Genomic DNA, 5,444 nt, shown 5'->3' on the forward strand with positions numbered 1-5,444 from the left:
GAAGAATTTCTGAAAGGAAGTGAAGGAGAGCTAGAGGGGAGAGTGGGAAGGTGCGTTTGAATGTGAAAAAATGTGAACGGTAAGGAATTCTAAGTCAGGAAGGTATGAGAAGTTGACTGACTGATTACTTTGTAAATGCAAGTGGAACAAAACCTTGACATGTACTTGACCAACTGTGCACAGGAACAGGCTTCAGACGGCACTGCTGGAAAGAAAAAAAAAAAATAAATAAAAAATAAAATATATATATATATATATATATATATATATATATATATATATATATATATATATATATATATATATATATATATATATATATATATATATATATATATATATATATATATATATATGTGTGTGTGTGTGTTAGTAAGTAATTTCACAATAATAATGATAGAGAATACTGCAGGTTCTTGAGAAATGCATGTATTCCAGATTCGATTACAAAATTGTATATGAACAAATCATCCTACGTACTTGTGTGCAAGTTGCAGAATTCATCTAGATACAGGCGACCTTGATTCTGGTGACCAGCTGAAGTGGTAGCACTATTTGTACATCTTCAGGCTATCCTATGGCCAGATCACCTTCGTCATCTGCAGGAAGAGCACCACTAAAAGGAACGCGAATATTCCTGTCCTTGCAAATGTTGTGCAGCATGCCGCATACTTGTATCATTTTGCACACCTTAACATGAGGACTGAGTCGAACCTCGCAGTATAGGATATGGAAGCGCATTTTGAGCTATCCTATTCCCCGTTCCATGACACTTCGCGTCTGTTTGTGAGCCCTGAAAGAAAATACGAATAATGCAATTACCACAATCTTGGTGAAGCCAAATTAGATTATTTTTATTTATTTATTTATTTTTTTTTTATGATATTATCTAGTAGTAAGAAATGAACCTACATTACTATTATTTTACGAAAGCAAACGAAAGTTAACACACCATATTAAATTTTTTGGGTTAGTATAAAGTAAACCCAACTTCCTTTGGGTAACTAAATTTATGTTTGGGTTTTACTATTGCAAAGGAAATATTCATTACTATGGACGACAATAGGAAATTGGGTGAGGTTGAGTTATTTATTAATGTTTCTGGTTTCTTTGGCTATGATGGTTTGTAGAATACGGGCCCTGCTTCCCTTGTGTACTAATTTTGTAATAGCTACCTGGATATCTCCTCCTGTAATCTGTTGTTATTCTTCGGCTCTGTTAGTCTTGTGAGGACTCACCGCTGCTGCTTGTTCTCCTCGGTGGTCACGTCTCGTCTCTCATTTAGCAAGGTGGTGATAGCTTCTCGTAATCTTGGTATCTACTTTCGTGTTTATCCGCTTCCCTCATTTGTTTTTCAACTTTGACTTCCTTCTTCACTTATTCATTCTTGTCTCTTCCTTCCTTCTTTTGCGTTTTTCTTAATTCCTAAGTTGCAACAAAAGTGATGGTTAACTCTTGCATTAGAGAGGGGAGAAATTGTGATGAAAGACTGAGAATACTGGTCAACTCTTGCATTAGAGAGGTGGACAGAATAGTGATGAAAGATAGTGAATACTGGTTAACTCTTGCATTCGAGATGTGGACATAGGAAGGGGGAAATACGAAATTAGGCATGAAGTTCAGGAGTTCACCAGAAAAAAAAAAAAAAGGATGAATGATAAAACAAAAAAATCGGGAAGCTGCAGGAAGACATCGGTCCTACATGTTACAGTTTCTGTATGAAACGCGCCTGTCTATTTCCACCTTTCATTTCAAACTTTAAACTTGTCTGTCCTCCTTGAAAGCTCTTGCATTAGACAAGTGGACACAGGAAAGAAGCAGGCAAGGAGTTTAGGAGTTTGCCAGTTCAGGAGTTTGCCAAAAAATGGGATGAATGATTGAGAACACTGGTTAACTCTCGCATTAGCGAGGTGGACAGAATGAGATTTGGGAGGGAATCCCAAATCTAACCTAATCTAATAATATGAACACAATAACAAAACACATGCATGCATAGAATATTTAATGAATAAACTACACAAGTATCACACTTCTATATTTGGTACCGACACTAACAAATATCAAAGCATGGTTTTCTAAGCGTATAAAATAATCTAAACATTTGGCCGCTGCCGCCACGCGCGTTTGGTTATGTAAAGTAAGATTAGGTTAAAAAAGGTTAGGTTAAGGGAGGTTAGGTTAAAGTAGAATAGGATCTAAGTTAAAGTTATGTTTGTTTAAAGAAAACGTGCTTGGAATCCACAGTACTAGTGCAAGAGAAGATGGATAAATAGAGGAAGAATAACAGGTGACCACGACTGGGTAAACATAGATGAAAGAAGAAACAATGGATGTAAGGATTATACATTACTGACGGAAACAAACGTTTAGGAACTAACACGCAAACACAAGCACATTCACACAAACACACAATCACACACCACGCGTAATAAACCTAACGCAAGCCCATAACAAATACGTCAAAACACTCAACTTCACTGCACCACCACGACCACAGCCACCTCACAGCAACCTGACAGAACAGCAGAACACCACAGACACCACCACCTCGCCACCATGTCCTGCCTCGTCGCTAGCTCTCTTGAAACTGGTGTAGCAAGGTGTAGGAGGAAAGTGGCTCGTTGGTTCACTCAGCGCTTCATGAAACAATGGCTCATATTCAGAGCCAGAGTATTCTCTCACCACGACCATTTTTTCCAAGACCACAGAGATATTTAGTCAATTTCTAAAATGTGTTTCTCCTGATAATTATGAAGGAATGTTGTGAACCTGCTACTAGAACCATAAAAACATTGAAAAACCCGTATGACTTCAAGTAGAGCCTTTTGAAAGTAGTGGACGTGGAGGCAAAAGCGTTTCAGAATACGGTCTAATGGCGTGGACTCCAAACAGTGGAGTGTTAGTTTGGTAGTTAGATAAATTAATAGATAAGCAGATAGTGATATGAACAGTGATGAATATAGGCTAGGAAAATACGAAGGTAGTGATAGAAAGTGACAAATAGTTAAACAAATAAATAAGTAAATAAATAAATAAATAAATAAATAAATAAATATATATATATATATATATATATATATATATATATATATATATATATATATATATATATATATATATATATATATATATATATATATATATATATATATATATATATATATATATATATATATATATATATATATATATGTATAATGTGTGTGTGTGTGTGTGTGTGTGTGTGTGTGTGTGTGTGTGTGTGTAAAAACAGGTATAGCTATGAAATATTGGGAGAGAAACATATACGTAGGTAGATGTCGTGATAGCAATAACGATAGAGGCTAGGCATATATATATATATATATATATATATATATATATATATATATATATATATATATATATATATATATATATATATATATATATATATATATATATATATATATATATATATATATATATATATATATATATATATATATATATATATATAGTAATACAAATAAAGAAATATATTGGAAGGTAGATAACAGATGTAGTGATACAAACAAAGATATTGGTTAAATCTTACATTATAGAGGTGGGCAGAATAAGGATGAGAGAAAGAAGAGAGTCTTGTGCAGCGAGGCCGCGGGAGAAGGGGAGGCATGCAGTTAGCAAGATCAGAAGAGCAGTTAGCATGAAAATAGCGGTAGAAGACAGCTAGAGATGCAACTTTGCGGCAATGAGAGAGAGACTGAAGACAGTCAGTTAGAGGAGAGGTGTTGATGAGACGAAAAGCTTTTGATTCCGCCATGTCTAAAAGAATGGTATGAGTGGAACCACCACATGTGAAGCACACTCCATACATGGACAGATAACACCCATGTACAGAGTTAGCAGCGGGGGCGGGGGTGGTTGGGGTGAGAAAAATTGGCGAAGATGACTCAAAACTGTTTTAGAGCTGTTTTAGAGCTGTTTTAGCCAAAGATGAAATGTGAAGTTTCCGGTTTAGATGTAAGTAAAGGACAGACCAAGGACGTTCAGTGTAGAACAGGGGGACAGTTGAGTGTGGAAGGTTGTGTTGAGTTGGCAGATGTAGGAATTGAGTTTTTGAGACACTGAACAATACTAAGTTTGCTCTACCCCAATCAGAAATTTTAGAGATATCAGAAGACAGGCATTCTGTGGCTTCCCTGCGTGAACTTTTTACTTCCTGAAGGGTTGGACGTCTACGAAAAGACGTGGAAAAGTGAAAGGTAGTATCTTCAGCATAAAAGTTGGTTTAGAAGATCATTGATGAATAATAGGAAGAGAGTGGGTGACAGGACTGAACCATGAGTAACACCACTGTTAATAGATTTAGAAGAACAATGATCGTCTATCATAGTAGCAATAGGAAAGAAAACTAGTGATGAAGTTACAGAGAGAAGGATAGAAGCCGTAGGAGGGTAGTTTGGAAATCAAAGCTTTGTGCCAGACTCTATCAAAAGCTTTTGATATGTCCAAGGCAACAGCAAAAATTTCTCCAAAAATCTCTAAAAGGGGATGACCAAGACTCAGTAAGGAAAGCCAAAAGTTCACCAGTAGAGCGGCCTTGACGGAACCCATACTGGCGATCAGATGGAAGGTTGTGAAGTGATAGATGTTTAAGAATCTTCCTGTTGAAGATAGATTCGAAAACTTTAGATAGGCAGGAAATTAAAGCAATAGGACGGTAGTTTGAGGGATTAGAACGGTCACCCTTTATAGGAACAGGTTGAATGTAGGCAAACTTCCAGCAAGAAGGAAAGGTAGATGTTGACAGACAGAGCTGAAAGAGTTTGACTAGGCAAGGTGCAAGCACGGAGGCACAGTTTCGGAGAACAATAGGAGGGACCCCATCAGGTCCATAGGCCTTCCGAGGGTTTAGGAGAGCGAGGGCATGGAAAACACCATTGCGAAGAATTTTAATACGTGGCATGAAGTAGTCAGCAACAATTACCACTACCACTACTACTACTACTACTACTACTACTACTACTACTACCACCATAACTACTATTACTATTGCAATAATTATCAAACTATTAATACAAGTATTCACATGGTATAATGATTATTGTAGTAGTAGTAGTAGTAATAGTAGTAGTTAATAAGTTATAAAACTACTATTACTACCATTACTATTATTACAACAACTAGTCATCTAATAATACATATTTTTCAACTAATAGTAGCAGTATTTTAAGTAGTAGCCACTACTACTACTACTACTTCTACTGCAACTAATACTACTACTACTACTACTACTACTACTACTACTGCGCGATGACAATACTAACCCATCCCAACTATTTGTAATTCTTGGTATATTGTTACAACCACAATTTCCTGTAGTAGTAGTAGTAGTAGTAGTAATAGTTGTTGTTGTTGTTGTTGTTGTTGTCGCAAATAGCACTACTATTACTACCACAATTATCATTACCACCACCACCACC

General features: G+C 36.1%; 1 long non-coding RNA gene across 1 annotated transcript; it reads right to left on the bottom strand.

The window, feature by feature from the left end:
• Window positions 1–447: 447 nt before the first annotated feature.
• LOC135116049 (uncharacterized) lies at window positions 448–2,670 on the bottom strand. Its single transcript, XR_010276150.1, has 3 exons — window positions 1,176–2,670; window positions 715–793; window positions 448–599 (listed from the first exon to the last, which is right to left on the bottom strand). It is a non-coding gene; the product is annotated as an uncharacterized LOC135116049 (long non-coding RNA).
• Window positions 2,671–5,444: the final 2,774 nt, after the last annotated feature.

This window comes from Scylla paramamosain, chromosome 30 (assembly GCF_035594125.1).
Source record: "Scylla paramamosain isolate STU-SP2022 chromosome 30, ASM3559412v1, whole genome shotgun sequence".
NCBI lineage: Eukaryota > Metazoa > Arthropoda > Malacostraca > Decapoda > Portunidae > Scylla > Scylla paramamosain.